Raw genomic sequence first — 24,426 nt, forward strand, 5'->3', positions numbered from 1 at the left:
CTCGTCATTTGAGTGAGTGTTAAAAGTGAACTGCTGAGCCTGTTATGGCTGCTGTATCTGCTGCACTGAAAAGAGCAGAACTGGAAAAAACTCGCCTACTGGTTGGGGAAAACACACCCACGCTGAATCTGGGTCATACAGCAACCTCCCAAGCCTCCAGTGACCTCCACGTGGAGATTTTTGATTGATTGGTCAGTGTAGGGTTTGAATGGCCTTTAGTAATTAACGCACTGCACTAGAATGGTGCTGAGTCTTAGTTAATGTTAGTATTACAGATGCTGTACTTCATAGATTCTTTTGACAAACTGAGGAAGTGCTAGATCTGCTTAGGGTTCAGCATCTTGCCCAAGAACACTTTGATGTGACCAGGAGGAACCAAGGATTGAAACGCCAACCATCTGGTTGGAGGACGACCTACTTTACGTCTCTAATAAACATTCTGGAAATGCGTTTCTGTTTTCAGCTGCCAAAGGTGGGCATGACTGAAAGACTTGGTCTAGATAGTCTACGCATCTGACTAGAAACACTGCTTACACCATAAGACAAATTCATTACGGTAAAGCAGACTGTTATTCTAGCAAGATGCTGAAGTCCATAGATCTCCATTGTTTTAGGTGGCACTAAGATAAGACGTATTAAAACCTCAACATCCAAACCTATACGTTTGTATGTTCCTCTCTCTCTCAAACAAGTGGACACATTTAATTTAGGAGCTTCAACGCTGAAACCATTAATACACAGGCCTAAACTCACACGTCTGACACACAAACAAACACACACACACACACACTCCCATAATCTGCAGCTACATTACAAATGTAGACATACAAGATGTTTCACACTCTCTCCATGATACACTCCTCTCTCTCATCTCTCTCCCAGCCACTGCTGGTTTTGTTTACAGGCCAATTTGAATGAGAATGAATCTCTCTCGGATGTTTCTAGAAAGCGGTCTAATCCACGCAGGCTGCTGCGAGGCCCCGGCCCTTTGTTTGGGATTACTGCAGCTTAGCGCAAGCTAACAATGAGAAGATGAGCAGCTCACCTCATCGCTGCTAATGAAGTGTGGAGAGTCATTTAGCCACTAGCTAGCTGCTACCGAGCCGGGATGATACCTTCACACACGCCTGCGCACACACACACACAGACACACACACACACACCTTTCGCATAACCATAAATGTGAGGACATTTATTTTGAACTATTTATCCTCACCCACAATGAATAGCTTGAACTCAAGACCTTAAATTTTCACTTAGCGTCAAAGTTAGAAAAAGTACATTATTTCAGTCTTTATGATGATGTGTGTGTAAAACTTGTGTAAAAGCTGAACTGAAACCGTCTATATGGAGAAAATACTTATACTTTAGAGCCAATGTTTATGGATGCACCATTCCTTTAAATGTAAAGCATGATTTAGCTCTGCAATGCAGCTTTACATGTCCCAAACGTACTACCCATCTTGAAGACTTTAAAAGTTGAGATTCTTAAAAACTTTTAGAATTTCATCCATGGTTAGAAACCATGTTATGAAAGAAGAGTAAAGAAGGAAAAGAATCGTATGTCAATTACCCAGACATATGATTGTTTGGTGGACTAACGAATAGCACATGACTGCAAGAATCCTGATGACCTCCCATCTTGAGTCTGAGCCGAAGTAGTGTCTCAGATGAGAGATGAAATGTCTTCAAGTACCTGGGGTGAGTCCAGCCGCCACTGAACACAACCTTCTGATATTCCAGATATTCGATTTTAAATACTGAGCCTTGTGGCGTCTATAAGACGTCGCAGGAGTTGACAAGTGTCAGTATTTTACGCCAAGGGTTGGTTGATTCCCGAAAGCAACAGATTGTGGCTATAATGAATCACTTATTTAAGGCAGCACCTGCTGAGCGCACGTGGTCCAATCAAACACATGTATGATAATGCTTGAATGCTATTATGCCAATCTAACATTTTTACACCGTCCCTTGAATATGTGATAATGTTAAGTTTGAAAATACACTTCAATCCTGCAAAGTCATAATCCATATGTGCAGTCATTCTCAGGGTTCCCAGACAGAACCAAGCCTCAGGCCAGATGACTAGGAAAGGGCAAATACTGGTACTTACTACAGTCCGAGTATGTAGTAAGATGTGGCAACAATAAGAAAAATGTAAAAAACATCTGAGTGTCTGATGTGGCCAGTCCTACATTCATGTTCATGCTGACTGGTTTGTACATGTCTGTGGGGAGAGTATGAGCCGTAGTCAGCAGGGTGAAGAGGCACAGAGGCAACAGGAGAAGCAAGACGGTTTAAGCCTGGCACAAACACACACAGATAGCAGTGGTCTACACTGAGAGTATGTTGGCTCGTCTTCTGACAAAGTCACTGAGCCTGGCGTCTGATGAGCAATGACAGAGGACAGGAGAGAGTTTTGATGTTTATCCAGGACTAGGGGATGATCATGGCAGGATCAGACCTCTGTGACGGACTTGAATGCTGCTTGGGTAAGGTACCAGAACATTCCCCTGGCCTTCACATACTCACACTGATACACACACGTGATTCCATACATATAGCTACACAAGCAGGGGCAGACAAAGCTAACGCAGATGAGCCCCTGTTCGAAGACTGATGCTCCGACGGTGACTAAGATCATTTGAGAAGTTTTTGAGAAGCAGTAACCATCAAATTTTTTTGTTTTAATTGACAAAAAAAATGCACTTAACCTATCTGCATTATATGTAACATGGACATAAATAAGTAGACTACGAACCAAAAGGAAAATACAACGTCCCACCAGTGTGTACTACACATTTTACCACCAGTCATTTGTTGGCCTTACATGTCCATTCACTGTCACAGCAAGGTGTCGTATTTACTGCAGGACAGCACGAGAAACTTCCCGTCCCTACGTACTCGTCAATATTTGAGCTTTGCTCTCTTGCAGCTTGTCCTCGTCTATTTAGCAGCTGGTTAGAAAATAAGTCAACTGGGGGGAAAAAGAAAAACTCCGCCAACAACTCACCCAGGGATTCACCAACTAGATCACAGACAAAATAAAGTCATAAGTAGTTGGTGTCAAAACTACTTTTACTTCCCGATACTTTTTAATGCATGGTGCAGCATAGTCAGACAATGTTAACATTCATCCAGACCTTGAAGTTCCAGCATTTTAAAAGCAAGTTCAAACTAGATTACATCACTATGGTGCAAAATGATGGCATTTTATTATTGCACAGTCAAATCTATAGTCAAGTTTCTTATAATAATAAAGGTTATAATGTTGTGGTAAAACTTGAGGTATAAAGAAAATGTTACATTGAGTAACTCTGTGTTGTTCAAAATACACTTAAGTTAAAGATTCAGTGGACATATCTCTCTTTGTCTCACACGCACACACACACACTCAGGGCTATTTCATCCTACTGAGTCTTTGAAAGGCCCACGTGAAGTCTAACATCCAGTATCCCAGAGTCAACAAGCTGTAAAGTGAAGACGTCATAAACGATCAGTGTTTATCTTCAGGCTGAGAAATTTTGCACCTTACTGATAATGTGTGTGTGTGCGTGTTTCAGTACGGCCTCAAACACTGTGGTCAGAGCAAGTCGTGACTGAACACTACCTGAACACACACACACACACACACACACACACACACACACATTTCCAACCTATTTAAACAGCGCCTGTCGAATTTCACAACCAGCTCATAAAGGACGCAGAAATGTGTTGAGGTCCGCGGAAAAATAAATCAAGGCTGTTTGCCTAATTCAATGTGTGTGTGTGAGAAAGGTAAAGAAAGTGTCGACACGTCAGAGACCTCATACGAGTATTCACTCATTCACTCGAAGCATAAACTCATGGATGTATGAGAAAACCGCCATGTACCTCTTTTGTTTGCCATTAATGACATTATCAGAGAGAGGAAACAGGTAGAGATGGTAAACATGTTTCCAACCACGTTTTGAAATTTGTGCATCAAAAACCTCAAAGCCATTAACACAAATTCCAGAAATCCTTTAAATAAAATGTCACAAGCGCTTTCAAATACTTGTGTTGCTTGCCAGAAAAGGAAAAGCTGGGCTATAGATGAAGTCATTACCTCCCAGGACATGCTTTTAATATTGTACAGTGACTCAGACACTTTCCATTCCAGGGCTCCGTCCCTGAAGAAAGAGTAACTGACAAACTTAAGGATGATAATAAATTATTACAATAACATAAATACATCTTTGTTCTTTAGTAGTTCTTTTTTCATTGAAGACATTTTTGTCAGAAGCACTTTTAATGTTTGATTTATGCTCCCTGAAGAATGTTTGCATTACACAATGTGATTTATTTGTTATTTATTCATGTAGTTCTGTTGTACCTGTTAACATATGCACAGTAAGTGCATATGGTGCAGACTCTATAACTCATCTTTTACCACAACCTAGATCAGCTACTTCTTGTTAACTTGATTTTTTACTTTGATTTTTAATTAATTTCTGTATTTTTCCCCACATGTAGCACTGGATTTTTCACGTTTTGAATTTCTTCCATTATTGATAAAAATGCACCTTTTGGTACAGCAACATCCCTCCGTGCTGGGAACATGTTTGTACTGTGTATACTCAGTTCACACACTCGCTTTGTGAGGACTCACCTTCCTTTTGAGGACATAACATCCCCATAATGAAACTCATTGAATTTTACAGTAGAAACTTGTTTTAAGGTTAGGTTAGTTGTCATCATGGTTTGAGAAAGGTTCCAGGAAATAAATGTAAGTGTTGCTGAAGTGACTGAAGTATGTGTGTGTGTGTGTGTGTGTGTGTTTGTTTTCCCTCTACCAAAGAGCTCCAAGCTGTCATGTTTTAGCATCCTATGGTAAAACATCTGCTGCATTTGGCACTGCCATATCGCTCTGTGATACACACATCGACTAACAGAATCAAATGATACCAACCTGGCACAAGTCTATCACACACACACACACACACACACTATATTCTGTTAGCCAATGTACCAACCAGTTGCTGGATTACTATTTAAATAAGAGGCAGTAACGGACTGTTGAGGTTATACCATGAATTTACACTGTTGTTACTATAGTCTGTCATAGTCATAACTAAACTTGAAACCATGAAGCAGAACCCATTTATCTCCTGGTCTCTCCAGTTTTTTTCTTTTTTTGGGGGTCATGGACTTTTATGCGCAAGATTCACTCATCCATGTATCTCTACAACAAATCTATCCATTCTGAGTCTGATTACAGTGAGATAACAGGGCTCCACAAACAGTGAAATCGCTTTCTGGATGACTTTTCTTCTTTGACCAATTTGTTGGTTTCAGACTTCAAAAGCAGCTGGACTCTTTTGGGGGTGAATCCTTCGATAATTCTGAAGTACCTAAAAATCACTCTGCTCTCTGCATCTCTCATACACAGACAACCATAAAATCCAATCTTCATAACAGCCTTACACCTATTATTTCTGATGTGGAAAACTAGTCGACTTCACTGATGTTCACATCATCAGCCCCAATACCAAATATTTCTGCACTCCCGAACCCAAACAATGCAAGCATCTGCTACCACACCAATTCTTTAATGGAAAACTCTCTCACTCTCTCTCTTTCTGTCTGCATCCTTCGCTCGCCCATCCAGGCACTAATGTAAATGAAAAGCGGCGGGATGGAGTGTGTCGTTAATGTGTGGACAGGGACAAAAAGCCAGGGTCTGTGTGTGTGTCTGTGTATCAGGGGGTGGGTATTGTATTGGCCCTCTGACACACATCCAAACCTCAACAGTCACACACTCATGTCCTCCTCCTCTTCACTCTCTTCCATTGATGGTTCCTCAAAAATCAATAAAAATGATCTTGGAGTCCATCCACCATTTGGCTGCATCATCTTGGCCTTCTTTAGAATATAGCAGCCATACTGTACAATGGGCCAGCTGAGCGCGTGTAATTTGCCATTGATTTCCCCCGCCCCCCTCGCTCTCTCTTCCTGACTCCTTAGCCCCTAGTCACTGCACACAACACAAAAAACTAACTTCATCATACACCCCGTTAATGCACATGCACAATAACCCTCTTTTCTCCTGCCCTCTGGTAATTTCCTCTTTATCTTTTTGGCTTTCTCTTCCTTTCCTCCTTTATCTCCTTCGTCCTCCCCTCGCTTCGTGCACCGGCCCTGAAATCCCTTCACAGGTCACTGTTATTTCACTTCAGTAATGGACAACTTGTGCAAATGTTGTGTATGCGAAACCTGTTTTCCAGATGTAAACACAAAGTTCCCTTTTTTGATGTTGGAAACTTTCCATTTCTTAAAACATTTTTTGTTTTCTAAGTATTATTATTTCTATGTAAGAAAATAGTACAATGTTCCATTTAAGATCACTGACGTATTTGAAATGAATATAAAACACATCCGGTAGACTTTGTTTTCAACTTCCTGTTTCTGGTAAAAGTGACGGTTTGCACTTATTTTTTTTTTCACTTAATCCTGTATTGACAAATAAATTGTGTTTGCCTTATCAACAGTTTATGTAGCAATCATACAAATGCGGATCATTAAGAGCAATATTCAGCTACAGTTCTTCACTGCAACGTTCTTTGAAATTCACACATGCATCAAATAATGAAGCCAATCAGCAGATATGTTGCACATAAAGCAATCTGTAATTAAGACACAATATTTTTCCTTGATTTGATCATGTTAAATCAAATAAAAACACTAAAAATTTGCTGTTTTTCATCCAATAAACTTGAAAGTACTGATTTCCTCAGTTACAAAAACCCAATGTGTCATCACAGCCTAAACAGCAATGAAGTCATTATTTTTACCTGCACAGTTGTTTTGTGTTACTCTAATAGGATATCGTCTCACTTTGACCTTTGGACGGTCACCAAATTTCTAACATATAAAGAAATCAGAAAAAAAATAATGAACTGAATTTGACATGAAGGGAACATGGTCTTATCAACAGTAACCCATCACCATTTATACATTTTACCGTGTGTGCCCGCACACACACACACAAGCAGAACAATTTTAAAAATCTGAATTTATCTATTTTACTTTGGTGCATCCTGTAATTTTTCTGTGAGCCCATGTATTTCTGTCCTGTGGTTTGTAGTTTTTTTCCCTTCTCTTGCATTCATGTTTCACATGTTTCTTCTGGTCAGTGACTAACAATATCTTATCACATTTCCCACCTGAACCCATTTTCTTTATATTCACTAGGCTATGATATAGTGAGTAGTAGGGGTCTAGTGGGCACAGGCCGATGGGCCAGAGAAGTCCGGGGCCCTGGGTGAGTGGTGTTATTTTTTGGTTGCAAATCACAGAGCCTTGTAAAATGACAGACCCACCTAATAACCAATTGAAACCAACCAAAAACTGATAGAAAATAAAAACAAAAAACAAAAAAGGGGGAAAAAGCCATAAACAAACAAAAAAACATGAACAGACAAGGTCAAAAACTGACCATAAAAAATGCAGACAGCCTCATCTGTCTCTTTTAGTCTGGGGTCCTATATTGGAGATAATCTGTCCATACCTGAGTCTCATGTAATTAAGGCTCAAAAAATGAAGACTGAAGAAACATGTGTGACAGGAGTCTGATGAGAAAACCTTCAACCTTCCTGTCTATGCAGAGAGGCTGTGTTACCATAGAAGCTCTAACTAGAGAAATACATGTTCTAGGTACTTGTATTACATGCAAGACAGTAACTAACGATTATGTTCAGATCTGATTCATCTGCCAGCTATTTTGTCACTTAATTGGTTCTTTATGAATAAAATCTAAATTCTAGAGTATAGTTTTGAATTTGTGTTAAAGATGAATTCTGACTTTTTGAAAATGTAGAAATGTAAATTCTTTCCTATTTCACATAAAAATGACTTTGAAGCATAATCTATCAAAATAGCTGCTTGTTAATTTTCTTTCCTTTGACTAACAGCTTTATCCACCACTAAGAGCAGCTCCGAGCACTGCTGGCACCTAATACGCATAACGTGAAAATACACGTTTACGACTGAGTAAGTTTGTGATTATCTTGTTGCGTTTACACTTTCATCTGTGCTGATGGGATTTTCTGACTGTGGCGGCGGTGGCGGAAGACATGCTCATCATTAACTTGATTTTATTAACTATTAACTCAACTATTAACTCATTTTACATCAGTGATTAGAATATTGAGTTGTAATAACAGCATTCATGTGTTCATCATGTCTTTAGACACTTTTTTCAATTTCATCATTTCAATTTTTAACTTAACTTCATGTGCTGCTGTACAGTACAGTATTTGCTTCTGGATTATAGTGAAGTAAAAGTATAAAGCAACAGAACATAGAAATGCTCAAGTAATGCAGAAAAACTGCCACAGTGATGAAATTTCCACTCACAGCCAAAATGTCTCCAAGGTAACTGCTCAAAAGTTTATTCTAACAGTTGGATGCGGCCATCGGGCACCTTTCCAGGTCGGGTGACGCCATTTTTAAATTAAGTGAGGAATGTTTCAAACAGCAGCTCAATCGTACTGTAAAACCTGTTGTAATATCCAGATAATGAAATTCGTGTACCAACATACATCTCTCACACACTCAGACACACACACACGGACAGCTGTCAGTCAGTCTTTGAAAGAGTGTGCTGTTTGTTAAGTCTGACACTGCCTCAGTCACTCTAAGCCTATTACTGTATTCTTTCTCTGCTGTTCACAACACACACACACTTTTGGTGCTATCACTAAGACCTTATTCAATAAGCCTAGCATATCCTCCAGCCATATCGCACATCATTCTCCCTACAAACACACCTGCCATCGTACACACACACACACACACGATATCTGAATCTTTTTTTCCTGAGTGGTGTTGTCGACGCTGTTTGTTGAGAGTATCATTTACAGCTGAGGTGTTTGAAGAAAGACACCTCTCCCATGGCGTGGTGTGTGTGTGTGTGTGTGTGTGTGTGTGTGTGTGTCTCTCTCTTTAGAGTGGGGCTTTGCTGCTCCTGACACCGTTATCAGCTCTAGTCGAATGTATTTCTTATCGAGGTGGAGGTGTGGAGGAGGGTGGGTGGTGGGGGCCGACGACCGACAATACAAGCTTATCAAACGTCCTCAGCCACGATTCAGCCTGTCACTCAACACCCACATGCACGCTCGTGCACACATACAAAAACACACAGACAGCAGGGCCTTTTTTGACTGATAGATGGCTTTCCCAACAAACAGAAAGCTGGGATCAACATCCTCGTGGCCTCTTTTTACCTTACACGCACTCACACTATGGCGTAACATATGTATGGGTGTGTGTGTGCGTGTGTATGTGTGTGTGTGTGAGACAGAACATTCCAGAGTAACAAAGGTGGGATTAGGGATGCATTAGTTGGCCGTGAAGTGAGAGGCCTGTCAATAACAGCAGCCAGCCAGAATAAACCCCGAAACTTCGATAAGAAGACAAAGGCAGGGCCAGATAGCAGCAAGCTGGGGGGGGGTGAGAGAGAGAGGGGCAGGGGAGAGAGAGAGGGATCAATACATAGAGAGGATGGGGGAGAGAGATGGATGGATGGATTGAGAGGGAGGGAGGAATGGGATCAATATCAAGAGAGGCAGGAGGAGAAAAAGTTTTCACAAAGACAACTGAAATGGTGAGGCTGGGTGATGGTGTATGGAAGGGGAGAGGAGAGGAGAGGAGAGGAGAGGAGAGGAGAGGAGAGGAGAGGAGAGGAGAGGAGAGGAGAGGAGAGGAGAGGAGAGGAGAGGAGAGGAGAGGAGAGGAGAGGAGAGGAGAGGAGAGGAGAGGAGAGGAGAGGGGGATAATGAGTTGACGGAGGGAGGAGAGGATGCTGAGACTTTGGATGAGGGCAAGACAAAGGGTTTGACGGAGATGGGTCAGTAATAAAAGCGGTAATGTGGTATTATAAAATGTGTATTTTTCTAAAATTAAACATATGTGACCAAACTACAGGTTGTCAAAGTTTTTTAGGTTTATAGTTATTAGTTTTTTTGTCACAGGGATGAAGAGGTCAGACTTTATTTCTGCAACATATCTCCTCTCACTTTACTTAAAGTAAAATGGAGATGCAAACAGAGAAACTAGCTTCCAAAGCCCGGTGAACTACCCAGATTCCTAAAGGCTGTAACAATCGCGTCAAGTTGAATTCATATCATATTCATATTCAGCAAATTCCGAGAGCCATTAATTTAGCAGAACTTTTCTAATAGCTTATTAAATTAAAATTTGATGACCATTGTCTTCTGCAGCCACTTTGACTGTAATGATGTGAAAATAAGTTCCTCCTCATGTGAGAAGGCTCAGGGTCCTGCAATTTTAAGCACCGCAGTGTTGTCTGGTTTATGCACAACACAGGAATCTAATTGTAAGGAAAAGTACAGGATTTGGTTAGAAAGTCCTCGGACCTCGCACCGACTCGGACCTCCTCCAACATCACCAGCAGCCACTTTCCCTCCTGTCATTTTTTTCCAAGAGCAGTAGATGTTGCTAATTTACCATGCAACAACACTATGCAGGTGGGTACTAGGTGACCCACTGAACCATAACTACAGGTGCGAGAACGACTGATAACTCACCATTAAATGGCATGTTAACACGCTGCAAGCCAAAAACAGCAGGATGAGGGTTAGAAAGTGATAACTGATCAAACTTTGTTAACTTGCTTTATTAAAAAAGTTGTCACAAGTTCAATTCCCTCATTTTCTACACAATATTATGTCTTTATATCTAAATTCCATGGTTTTCTATGAATATCAAGAGGGTAACCTCATTCTGACCTAAAGTGGCCTTATAATTTATGCTAAATCAAACAAGAACATCCAGAACAAATAAGAAATAAAGTTGTTTATAGTGAAATAGAGATATTTCTACAAAAGCCTTCTCTCTCCATTAACTTCACAGACCTTCTTCAAGGACAGCGCAGAGAAACGGTCTTCACTGTCGTATATTAAAGGACGCACACACTCTCTTTAGCGTTTGTACCTGACAGTTTCAAGAAAAGGTTGCAACTGCTAGATCATCACATGAAAGCAGTTGTATACTTGTTGGTCCTTCATACTTTTTAAAAAAATATGAAACCAATAAAATTAACATATGAAATCAATTAACTGCGATCCCACCAAAACAATTTTCAGTGTCTTTACTTGTGGCGCAAGTCACAAAACTGTAGTTTATCTCGGGGCATTGTATCTTCACATGTAAGATCACATATTAAGATCAATATGTTACAGACAGTCACTTTGTGGTATCAGCTACATATCTGGTTATAAAAACTGGAACACAGAATATTGAACTACAAGAATAATGTTGACTGAGGCCAGAAAAGGAGCTAAATGACTCTCCTGCGTGTTATTTATCATCCTGCCAAAGGCATGCCATCTTGAATTGGTGGTTGAAGAGCAGCGAGCTCTTAGTCACAACAATCCTACAGAGGCTTGAACCAATGACAGCAGGGTGGCGGGAAGCAGTGAGTGGGGAGGGCCGTGTAATTGTTTCACCGGCTCTCAATTATTCCCCCCCCCCCCCCCCCTCATTTATACTGGAAACACTACATAAGTCTGGAAGGTATAGGTAATGATACAGAGGGAGAGACATGAATAGACATAAAGAGAGAGAGGGAGAGCGAGCGAGCATCCTGCTCATGGCTCCAAGCAGCTAGCTGTCACACAAAGACACAATGAGGCCCGGCAACAAACAGCCACTTAAAAAACAGCCTGGCAACAGAGAGCAAATTCAATTAGAGAAGTAATTAGTAGATACAGGGCCAGGCAGCAGGCTGCGGCGACGCCACAACACAGGAATTAATAGGCGCGGATAGGAGGAGGACGCTGTCATAATTAAGAGGCAATCACCTATGTCAATGAATACCTAAAAAAAACAGAGCCTCCCAATGCAAAACTATTAATTCAGTGATCAAAAATATTTCAGGAGATGATTAATACAGCAAATTCATTTTAAAAGACTAATTTCTGGAAAGATAGCAAGACAATTGCACATAATGCACTCCGCCTGGCATTTATATTGCTAATTAATTTTTTTCTTTCGGATAATTTATGGAAGGATTGCTCTTCCCTCTCTTTCTCTCCTCCGTATGCATGTGTGTGTTTGCCTCGTCTAGAGCTATGAACCAATGGAGGCAGTGTTGCAGCAGTGAATGCACTCAAAGTACATTGCAGAGCGGTGTTTCGTAACGCCTACGCACGAAACGCGGCCGAGCACGGGTAAAACAAACCAAAAAAATAAATTAAAAAAAACTGCAACAACAACCAACATGTACACAGAGTAACAACACAAAAACTTGCAGCTTCTCTCCCTCTTCAACATCCCGCCACCCTTTCCTTATTTATCTCCCCCTCAACGCCATCACTGCCTCCCCCACAACTCCACAGATACAAAAGACCCAGCAATTAAATTAGACGATAAGGACGTGAAATAAATCAGCAGGTTATTGATTGATTTGTCTCTCTCTTGGGGTGGAGGTGGAAGGCGGTATCATTTCACACCAACGGCTCCTCTATCACCAACTAATTACTCTGTTTCCAAAATCCCTCAGATGAGACACCAAGGTTTCACAAAGCAGATAGAGAAGCTTTGCAAAACACACACACACACACACACTCAGGCAACTGAAGAGAGATGGTAGGTTCTGAAGGATTAAGAGAATCATCAGAGAGTTGTTTCTGCATTGGGATTGTTTGGCCTGATGTTGCTGTCACCACATCAGGGTATAACTCTCGAAGTCATTAAGCTAAACAACAACAGACTGCAGGATGCATCTAGTCCAAGGTCTCTAGTGCATCTCAATATCTGAAATAGCAATACACCTAAACAGGCAATGAACTTAATTATAAACATATGCAAGTTTACTGTATGTACAAACTTTAAACACCAGAAAGTTAAATCTTTAACATCTGTACTTTTTCAGACTTCTTGCTGAAAAGTTATTGCCTCTCTTTTTTTTTTTAATGCTGATTTTAATCTAACTGGCTCGATAAAGGGCTTTTTAGGACATGTGAAAAAGAATCTGAGATGCATTGGAAAATAAGTTCTATAAGATCAAGAATGGAGTTTGCACTCAGAGAATAGAACAATTTATAGATGCATTTTGCATCTATTGCTTTTATTTTACGCTTTTGATGAAGCCTTTTGAATCCTTTTCGCATTTGGATTTGAGGCTCCTGAAAATGAAGCAGCATTAACTTGTGACCCCTTGTCATTGTGCTTTTCCCATCTAAGCCTCCGAAAACATTTCTTAGTATAAGTTTATTGACATCTTTTTCTTCTACTTCCTTCCAGTTGGACTTCCAATATAGGACCTTTATTAAGATTCCTGACCCCCAGGTCTAAATGCACTGTCACAACTGCCGGTGTTTACTGCTGATTTAGAGCTCATCTAAAGTCCATGTCAAACTGCCCCTCTCACCTCATAAACCTAAATGCCTAAAACTTTTGGGAAATAGTGCAAACGCTACACAGAACGTCTTTTGTCTATTTAATTTTCGAATATTTGTGAACAAAGAAAGCAAAAATCAATCCAACAATACAAACACCCCTAAACAGAACAATATCTAATCTTACGTATGTGTAAAGCTATAAAATAAAACAAGTGCCGATACATTTAGGGTCTAATGCAAGAAAACTAAAGTAATAAATACGGAGGAAAACTATTACCTGTTGCCATAACTGAATTTTCACACTAGAGAAATACCTTCACATTTTATTTTATCTTCTATGTGGAAATGAAAAGCAAGGCTCACGCTGATGGGGGGGTGGGTGGGGAGAGGCTGTGATGATGAGCTGAATTTCCACATCCACACATTTTAAATACAGATTTAGTTTCTTTGGCTTGGTTAAAAAATGGGGGGAGATCTCCATATGCAGAATTTACATATTCATCTGTGACAGTTGGGGGTTATTTGGAGCCCCATTTTGGAGCAGTGTGAGAAAGAAATATCCACTTAGCCATATCATCTCCAACGATCGGGACTCATAAGCCTGGCAAAAGGCTGAGAGGGGAGGATAACACTAATAGGGCCTCAGATTTCTATGAAGGACTAGTTAATGCTATTTACTGAGGAAGGTAGATGATCGACTGTGAAGAAGAGACAAGAAGGGAGGGAAGGAGATGGACATTAAGTGGCCTTCGGAGTCTGTGGCCGCCGCTTTAAGAGCCATTTACCAGGCTAATGGAGTTAATGCCAGAGATGAGATGGGCTCGGGAGATGAGAGAGAAGAGGATGGCGGGGAAGCCTGACACGGAGGCAAACTGCAGCAGAGAGGACGATTAGTGTTTGCTAATCTGATGGGCAAATCATTAAGGATCAAACATACTGTAACACATCAGGAAAGAAACCAAAATGGGATGGCGCGGCAAGGAAACACGCCACAAACACACACACACAGACGGGATCTGTCTCGGTTTCATGATCCATCATGTTAGGCTGCAGATTAAAAGCGTGATCTCCGGGCTTATAAACGATTTAGCCAATTACCAACGTTATCTAAAAACGCTTTAATTTGCCATTCAGAGCTGCAACAGGGGCCCTCGGAGCCGTCAATGAGGGTGATTAGAGCTCAGATTGCGCCTTCGAAAGGCCCCAAACATCTGCTGTCAGAGTGACTTGGAGACGTCAATGCAGGAAAAAAGTCCTCTTCAGAGCCTGGCATCTGATTAGCAAGGAGAAGACCGGGGGAGAGGAGAGGAGAGAAGAGGAGAGGAGAGGAGGAAGAAGGAGGGAAGAGAAGAAGAGGATGATATTAGAAAAGAGAGGGAAGAAGAGATGGAAAGACCTGAGTTGGTCGGCTGCCAGCTTTCTCAGTGTGACAGGGAAGGCCCATCTGCGCTCCCCGACACTCAAGATGGCAGATGTAGAAGCAGATTGATTTTCATTCAGCTGTCATGATACACAAGTGGAAAAAACAATCACACACACACACACACACACACACAACCAATCATGGTGTTTGAGAGCTCTGTCAAGTGCCTGGGCTGCTGTTGGCTGTCGGTCTGCCAAGCTGTTTCTCTCCTTCCTGTCATTTCCTCATTCTCTATCCCTCCCTTCTCTCTCCCTCTACCTTCCTCCCTCTGTCCCCCTCAACGAGCGCTAGCAGAATCTAAACGCCACATCTGGCGCTCAAATTAAATCATTTACAGTCCATAGAGAGAAGTGGCGTTTAGTGACAATACAGCCGGTGGGGAATCAGTGTGTTTTCTCTAAGCTCTGACACCATCGTCTCCTCTGGCATCTGATTAGATGTCACTGTGTTGCTGTTCAGATGTGCAAAACGTGTTTCCTTGCTGCACGTTAGAAATCGAAAGGTTGAAAGTGTCATGGAGGGAGCTGATCATCTGGTGGCAGTGCCTATGACACCTGCACTCCTTTTTCTTCATGTCACAGCTTCCATCTGCAGGTCTCTTAACTTCAGCAGATTTGATTTTGTTCAGGAATGCAAAACTGAACTGAGAGCTGAATGTTACAGGTAGAAATATAATGAAGAGGCTTCTTTTTTTTTAAACTTCCAGAAATGTTTACAAGGTTGTTATTTTAAACTCACATTTAAGCAAACTCAAATGTGTGAAGTAATTCAGTGATGTGTCATCCTAAACTGACTAAACTCCAGTGCAAAACACAAGATCATTTGGGTTTCACTGCCTGTGTAAAGACCTATACAGCCTCATGGGTCTAAACCTTTAAACCCAGTAGTAAACAGACCTGTGGAAAACTCGTCCGCACCCAAAGCATACATTCATTTTTTTAATGGAAAGAAATCTGAGGACAGTCAGGCCTCCTCCTAATAGACCGGAGGATAATTAGATCTGATCTCAGTTGCAGTCAGGCCAAACCGACCAGTGAAGACCAGTATCAAATAACAAGCTTCTGTAATCAGAAAGAGGAGCAACAGTTCAAGTCACAGTTCACATATTTCACTTTATTATCTCACACAAAGTGATCAGAGCTAATCGAGGTTCCACTCAGGTAAACTTTTACAAAGACCCAAGACTTGCAATAGTAAAATTCAACCCAATCTTCTGCCTATGAGCAGACACACACCAAGCCAACACCAAAGAACTAGAGGCGATGAAGGCCGGCTGTGGTGTGATATTATGTCACCTTCTTCAGGGCTATAAAGACGCATTTGAAGACAACCCAAAGACCACAGCCAACGGCCAGCTAACATTTATGTTCTGCACCTGCGTGAGAGGAAATACCAGCAGGTGATGATGGTTTTTATTAATGATCAAAAACCAGTAAGTGGAAGACCTTGGATTATGGTTCCAAATATAAGAAATGTGATTAAATACAAAGCTGGTCTTTCTGGTCTTCCGTTTCTTCAGTCCAGATGTCCATGAGTTCAGATGAGACGTGGGCCCTCTTGACTTGTCGTTTGTTTTCCTTCTTTACATCTGTTTCTGCTCTCGTGCATTCCGTCCCTCAGCTGGGCAGCAAATCAGAGTGGTCTCTCTCACCAGTAAGGACCACCACTGATTCAATATCCTGAATCAGCTCAGAACCAGTGGACAGAGGTCTGACTAAGTGCCAACAACAAACTTAAACAAGGGTGAGGACAGTTGTTCCCCAATTGCCGGACATTGGCCGATGGCTTACTCAGTGAGCCTACTGAGCGATTGCCTCCAGTTCTAAAAGTCACCAGTGATGTGTTAAGAGTCTAAATTCTGATTAATAGTTGTTGAAAGTATTGGGCTTTGCCCAGTTGTAATTCTGGAGATGCTTTAGGAAGATAATATTCTCCCTTTATGTTTCTTATTGATCGGCCAATCACTTCTCAAAATTACTCTATGAAATGCTAACTAGAAAATAGAAAACTCTCTTCCATTAATATGGTATAAAACACTTTCTTCATCACTGGCATTAGAATTAACACATATTAATCTGAACTACAACAAATTCTCATAATGCAGGTTTCATTTTTTTTCCCCCAGGGGTTTTTTAGGGGATTAACAAAAGTCCCTGCGCGGACTCCAACTGAAGACACTGTAAATAAATAAGCGACACTTTAAACCCACATGGGGCAACCACCAATTCAGGTTTTCCTTGTATTCCAGGAATTACGATGAATATATTAGAATAGACATAGAATAAGACAAGCTGCTGCACAAGTTTGAAGACAAATTACCGCTGACTTGTAAATGCTTCAAACGGGTTGATTTGAATGCATGTATAATAGTTCCAGCCCATTAGCAGCTTATTTTTGGCTCGTTTCTAGAAAACAAGATTTCAGGACTTAATATCAGAAATAAATGACTTGTTAAGACAGAAATTAAATATCAAATGCAACAATGGTAATGCAGATGCACTAAAAGCACAAAAAACACTTTCACATGATGACTGCTGTGTATAATATGTCCACACACTCTGAAAGTGAACAATAATGACCACTGGGGTTCTGTCAATCAGCCGATACTGACACTAATAAAACATTCCACTCCACACTAATCACATTCAGCTGCCATTAAGTGCTGCTCTATCAATGGCTTATTTAAGCCTAATAAAATCATAAAACATTTCTTTTTTTTTTTTTTCAAGAATTTGGAAGCATGTCATTTTAGAGTTTCTGGGAGCCCTGATAGAAGGCTATTGACTTGTAGCTCAGCCTGGGAACGAACTGACTTGTGTGAAATCCCTGTAAAAATGATACTGGTGGTCATCCATCATTATAGTCAGAAAGCACAGGCCTTTGTTTGTCCGGCTTCGACCAGCACTGGACAGACCGTAATGTGTGTGTGTGTGTGTGTGTGTGTGTGTGTGTGTGTGTGTGTGTGTGTGTGTGTGTGAGAGAGAGAGAGAGGAAGATGGAGACACGGCCGAAGCAGAAACAGGGTGGAACAGAAAGCAGTGTGTGTGTGTGTGTGTGTGTGTGTGTGTGTGTGTGTGTGTGTGTGTGTGTGTGTGTGTGTGTGTGTGTGTGTGTGTGTGTGTGTGTGTGTGTGTGTGTGAGAAAGAGAGGGAGCCAGTTGACCTGGTGTCAATTAGGAGCTCATATCGTTCCATTCCCTGGGGGCGAGGTCGACTCTGAAACATTAAATCATTTCATTCACTTCAAACTGATCCTACTGTTTCCCCCTTCACACTGTGCCTGAAAGCTCCAACTGCCTGCTGGTTTGGTGACATTTTCACTAAACTGCATGATAATAGCTTGTATCTCCGTGGGTACGATACTAAAGAAAGAGGTAAAAACAGCGATAATGCCTAAATGGATACACAGAAGGATTTTAAAAAGTTGGATAAACTAACTTGGCCTTTATTTGTTGCCTTTGCAGGACAGCAGGGATACAAAGGGCAGTAAACATATCACATCTCAAATCCCAATGCATTTTTTTTGTAGAATTATTTACTCACTCAACTTACTGACGTATATGTAAAGAGTATTTTTTTTAGTAGAAATATACTGTATATTAAAACATGTCTTGTGGTGCAAAGTCACACCCACAGCAGAGATATTTGCTCCTAAAAGTTTTTAAACGAGCCTCATATTTCTCACCAATCAGGATTTCAACTTGTTTTTTCAACTTCAGGGTTTTAACTTAATTTATTGTAGATCAATAGCTACTAATACCTGAAAAACTGTGCAAAGCGTGGTGGAGCTTAGTGTATCAGATGTTTGCTTTGATTGTTTAAAAATGATTCAGATTTAAGTTTATGCCAATTGCAAAACATTTCTTGAAGTTAAATTCTATTTTTCACTTGATTTGACTGATTTGACTGTGCATGCACAGTCAAATGTTGGACACACTATAGTTTTAACTTTTTTACACTGCTGGTTAACAGGTTAACATCGTCTTTCTCGAATAGTATACATGGATTCAACAAAGTCTGTTTTTAATGCCACCAATGAAAAGGACAGTCGCTCTTTGCAGCTGATGCAGTCTCAGCTTCTCCTGTTTGACAGAAAGGTGTCCCATTTAGCATGTCCAGTGTGAGAGAAGACATGTGTTGATGTGCTTTCAACACCAATGGAAATGCTGCTGATCGAAACTTGTGTTTGCACAGCAGGAAATGTCACTCACTGTATGTAATGTACAAACATGACATGAAGCACACAGTAACAGTAACTAGTGCAAACTAGTCTGTAAATGTAACCAGTGTGAAAGAGAAATCTCACACACAATCTAAAACAACATTTATATCAAGTTTTACTAAAACAATCATCAAATTTGCATGTGTACACACAGAAAGTATCTCAAACACTTAGGCATTGTTAAACTTCATGCAAATGCTTAAAGTGATTTAGTAATAAATCCCATATTTCCGATCGTTGTTTGTTGGTGGCAGACTTCAAATGAGCTTTTCCATAAAATCCTCTCTGACAAAATGTGACAAACTATTGTTGTTCTTTGTCTCCATATATCTCTAATCCTCTTTCTGTCCCTCTCTCTCTCTCTGCCTCTCCATCCATCCATCCCCATTCCCTAACCGCAGGGAAACGCCTCAGAACTGACCGTCGTACTGACACACACACACGCAGAGAGCGCTACACTCGGCTCTGTGGTTCTTACTGGAGGCTAAGCTGTGTGGTCACATTTTACATACGTGTGAGAGTGTCAGTGTTAAATGGGGAGTTGGCCTGGTTGTCACTTGGTTTTGGCTGTTAGGCCGTGTGTCTGTGTGTGTGTGTGTGTGTGTGTGTGTGTGTGTGTGTGTGGCTACAGTAGACAGACTTGGCTGGACTTAGAGAAGGGCTAGTCGGATTTGGCCATTCTGACTGTGTGTGTGTGTGTGTGTGTGTGTGTGTGTGTAATTTATTGGCACGTGCTCAGGTTGACGAGGGTTATTGTATGCATACATGTGCACGACTGCATCCGTGTGTGTGTTTGGCCATTGTTGTAGGTACGCTGCAGATCGGTTTAAGCCTTATAAACCCATTGTTGTGCAATAAACCCATCCTCTCTCATCTCTTATAACCTCTTTGTTTGAGAGTCTATCCGTGCTTCTGCTAATATGCACACACACCGAGGTCTAATACTCTATAATACATAGATGCAGGCAGAACAATCCTGCACCTCTATGAAAATGTTTTCTACATTTCAACATTTAAAACAAACAAAAACATATATGCTTCTCGATATTAAAGTTTGGGTTACTGTGATGTCGAGCTGTTAAGCAACAGAAATACACTATACACTACACTAAAGATTTTATAATTAGAGGCCCCTCCACAAGACCGGGAAAGAAACTAGCTATAAAACTCAAGGTTTTAATTTTTTAATGGAAATAGAAAACTTGTATCAATCCATCTTATGTCTAAAAAGCCTATTCTGTTAAGGGTTGCTGCGGGCAACGCTAGTAGCCATTAGGTGAAAGGAGAGATACACCCTGGACAGGTTGCAAGTCAATCTGAGGGCTGAATTGGTCACTAGTCAAAGTGGCAAAACCAGAAATGTGGATGGACCTGTGACCCTTATGATCTTGGGCCTGTAACCGCACTTTGACAGGTTGGTGACCCAGCCTTGACACAATAAATGCATTAGCTTCAGACAGCTATGATAATGTTTAGCCTGGTTATCTTTTTGCTGATCTGCAACAAAAACATTCTTTAAAGAAAGACAAAAAAGAGATGATGTAAACAAACAGGCGATAACTCAACCTTTATACTAGTTTTTAACAAACATGGTAAACCTACCCCACAAAGGCAGTGTGTTGATCAAGCCATTATTTTGTGTCACCGTCCCTTAAGCACAATGGATAATGCACCAAGATATTTCACACAAAAAATAAAAACACATGGTCAATAATTTATCTATTATACAAAACAAGACTAATTCAATATTGTAATTTAACATAAAACCAAATTGTTAACTCAGAACTGATTAACACTTGTTCATGGTGCTCTCACATCATTGTCATTTAACTCTTGTATCTTGCATCCAGATTGTTTCTAGTGTAGCTTTAGCTTCATTAAAAGTTATTTGAACAAATACAAAAGTGTCAATAAGTCCGTGTTTATTCCCTCGACTTCTCAGCAACATCCCCAAGCTGGAGTTGCTGTGAAGTCTCTTCGTCAGTAAACTAACGCTGCGCTGATTAAAGTGGATTTAGAGCTTGTTGCATTTGATCAAAGTCCAGCTGATATCACAATCGCAGACCAGCTAAGCTCTCACAGCCAAATCCATAATAATACTCCTACACCACCCACAACAAAGAAACAGCCAGCACAAGTAAATAAATGTAGGCAGAAAATATCATTTGAGAACTCCTCCCATTTGAGTGAAGTAATACCACAGAATACAAGCTGCCATAATTGGTGGGAGAATTAGGTTGATAAAAGATGAGGGTTGGATAGTAAATCCATTGAGCTCATCTGTTTACTACTGAGGGGTTTGAAGAAAAGTGCCGTTTGTCCTTGATGGTGTGTCACAAAGAGTTATGGATTTGTAAAATTGTTTTACTTTATTTTTTTATTGATGTCTCTAAATCCAAGAAGAAAAAGTCACCAAAGCAAAGAAGCGTTTCCGACCGTCAATGTCGTTGCGATAACGAGAAACAAATGTGATCATGTTTGCATGTTGTTCCTTTTATTAGCTGTGCTGCATCTTCAAAAGCTGTTTGGTGAAAACCTGCAGGAAACACTTTCAGCTGCATCCAACTTCACTGTCAATATTGTCTCCCCAACATTAACCCTAACAGCAGCTACACAGCAGGAACGCTGAGACACTAATGTGTAATGTCTTAATGTACAATAACATAGATGTAACCTTTAAAAGAAATGATTCTCGCTTCTATCCCATCTGGTTTTCTCTTCTCCCCCTTAGGAAGCGGAAAAGTTTTCTCCGTCAGCCTCTTAAGTGTCTGGCCTCGAGCTATATTACACTCTTTCCCTCCTCCCTCCACCTATCCCTCCATCACATCTTAATGTGTTTGATAAAACATCATGAGTAGTGGGAAGGGCGCAATGCGGATGATGTGCTTTTTTGGCCAAAACAGGCATCAGCGAGAGGATGAGAATAAAGGGCAGAGTCTGCTCTGTCTATCTACCCGAGTCTGTCCGTCCACTCGCTGCATTAAGAAGCCGTCCAGCTTCTTTTCAAAGCCAGCCACTCTCATCGGACCGCTGCATCTCAGGGCTTTTGTCCCCCCCCCAATCTCCTTCTCCCACCACTGCAGCCACTCACCCCCACCTCTCAGCACTGCTGCTGAGTGTATATATAATGGCCCAGACGTGGAGAGGGGGGGAAAAAACCCAAGGAAGTGAAAGAAATGGAGGACAGGAGTGAGAAAAAGAGAGCAAGCAGGAGGAACTGGAGGGTGAAGGAGGGAATGGACAAAAGCAGCAGAGAGAAAAGTGAAGGAGAGAGTGGTGGCAGAGCAGAGCGAGAAGATACAGGAGCGCAATGCATGGGGAGAAAAGGAGGACGAGTCTTTAGGAGGAAGCCAGGCGGCACTAAGCGTCTCTGTCGCTGCCCAGTCAGGCCTGCCTTCCCCCTGGCCACAAAAACCTTCCCTCCTCCCCTGCACCGCATCCTGCCCTGACCTCAGTGCTCTCCTCCCTTCCCTGTCCACTTTGTCTTTCGTCTCCACACACTTTCATTTGTATTTGCCACACTAGTAAAGACATTCTATTGGATTACTTTAAACCTTTTAAACCTGAGGCTGCCTTTACATTTCTTTATTTATAGGTTCATATCATGGTCACTACACGTCCCAGAGAAGCACGTCAAGTGATGTTGTAATGAGGACAAGTTAGGGCGCTCAGGAATGCCACCAATTGGCTTGCGAGTAGTACTGTGCATATTCTTCTTTAAATGTGTTTAAATCAAAGACTTTTAATATAAAAGTGTCACAATAATTACTTTGAGTATTTTAATTCAATTTGCATCTACAGGTTAGGAGTGTTAAAGGCATCAAGTGTCACATTTTCATTTTTACTATACAACTTTTCCATTATAACACAAACATGGTCACTAAAAAAAGAGCGACCACTATCGCACAGCACGACACTGGATTCGGAGGAAAGGTTTTACCCTGAAGATAAGCTCAATAGAAAGAAAAGGTTTTTACAAATTCAAAAATAAGTTGTAAATTGTTATACTGACACAAGTTGCAACATCTTTGCTTCCTGAACTGATGCGTTACTGCCGTCATTGTAGCAACAATTACAATGGCCAACAGAGGCCTAACACAGATAATTATGTATTCATAATCTCTATGTAAATTTGTAATTTCTTTTTCAGCTCAGGTTCTCTCAGTTGGCACAAAATGTTCTCTATTGCTTTGCACCGCAAAACAAAAAAGATGCTGCTAAATTTCTAGTGTCAATTGAGTTAAAGTTTCGGATAAATATAAAACATTAATTATATTTTAATTACATAAAATATAAACATATGTTCTCTTGAGTAATTTCATACCGTTGCAAAATCCTCAAACAGGGTCAGATAAATGTTGTAATGTTGTAATTTGTAATAAAATGTTTCCAATAATTATAAGAAAGTAAAATATAAAGTTGAGAATGATATACTGATATCACCATTTAGGAGACAACCACTTCAATTTTTCCGTTTGGTCCTCACTAGAATGAGAAAGAACACAAAGCGCGCGCACACACATGCACACACACACGCACACAGCCAGTGGCCTCAAAACTAATTGCTAGATTGGAGCAGATTTTCTAGTTCAGTTCAGGGCTGTAATTGTGAGGAGAGCAGGGAGCTTCAAGCTAAGAGGACAAACCACCAGGGGCCACCGATTAGACTGCGCTGATGCTCACATGTCCGTGTGTGTGTGTGCGTGCGCACACACACTTGTATTTTGGGGGTGAGAGGTTAAGCTAACCCACTCTCAATTCAAGGTTTCCGTGGCACTGACCCCTGACTTTTACACGTACACCCCCTATAGAATCCCCACACTCCACCCAATAAGAACAGTGTTGTTTTTGAGCCGTTTTAGGTACAATTGTGATGAAATACCAGGATCAAGTGACACAATTTCTTTTTTAAAAAAAGGTGTGTTGTCGTTTTAACTGTCAGACAATGGTGCAAGTACCCTGACCACTCTGTCCCTAAAGTAGCCTGTGGTTGTGCTCGTGAACTCTGTGTGAATGTGGGATGAGAAATCCGTGCTGTTAACTTGCTCTAGATGCATGAAGACTAAAAAAACATGCGCACACCACACCACACACCAACACATTTAGGAAAAAAACCTGAATTTACCACGATGCTACCCTCCTATGTCACCAACATATTATTATTTGTCAACTCACGCACACACACACACAAAAACCCATATCGACTAAGTTACCAAATCTCAGTTTCTTCTTCTGTTCCTCCACCTGCAGGAGCCTCATTAGACACTGCAGTACAGGAAAGAGACATGCCGCAAGAGACCAAAGAGACGACAACACATGCACACACACATACAGACAGATACCTCACACTGAGCAGCACCACAGGCATTTTTTCTACTAGATAAATCTGCACGT

At 41.0% G+C, this 24,426-nt stretch overlaps 1 long non-coding RNA gene across 2 annotated transcripts in view; it reads right to left on the reverse strand.

Moving 5' to 3' along the window:
- The window catches only part of LOC137131887 (uncharacterized), a 76,700-nt gene that overhangs the window by 51,372 nt on the left and 902 nt on the right, over positions 1-24,426 (reverse strand). The gene's annotated exons all lie outside the window — the stretch shown is intronic.

The sequence above is a fragment of the Channa argus genome, chromosome 8, assembly GCF_033026475.1.
Source record: "Channa argus isolate prfri chromosome 8, Channa argus male v1.0, whole genome shotgun sequence".
Classification (NCBI taxonomy): Eukaryota; Metazoa; Chordata; class Actinopteri; order Anabantiformes; family Channidae; genus Channa; species Channa argus.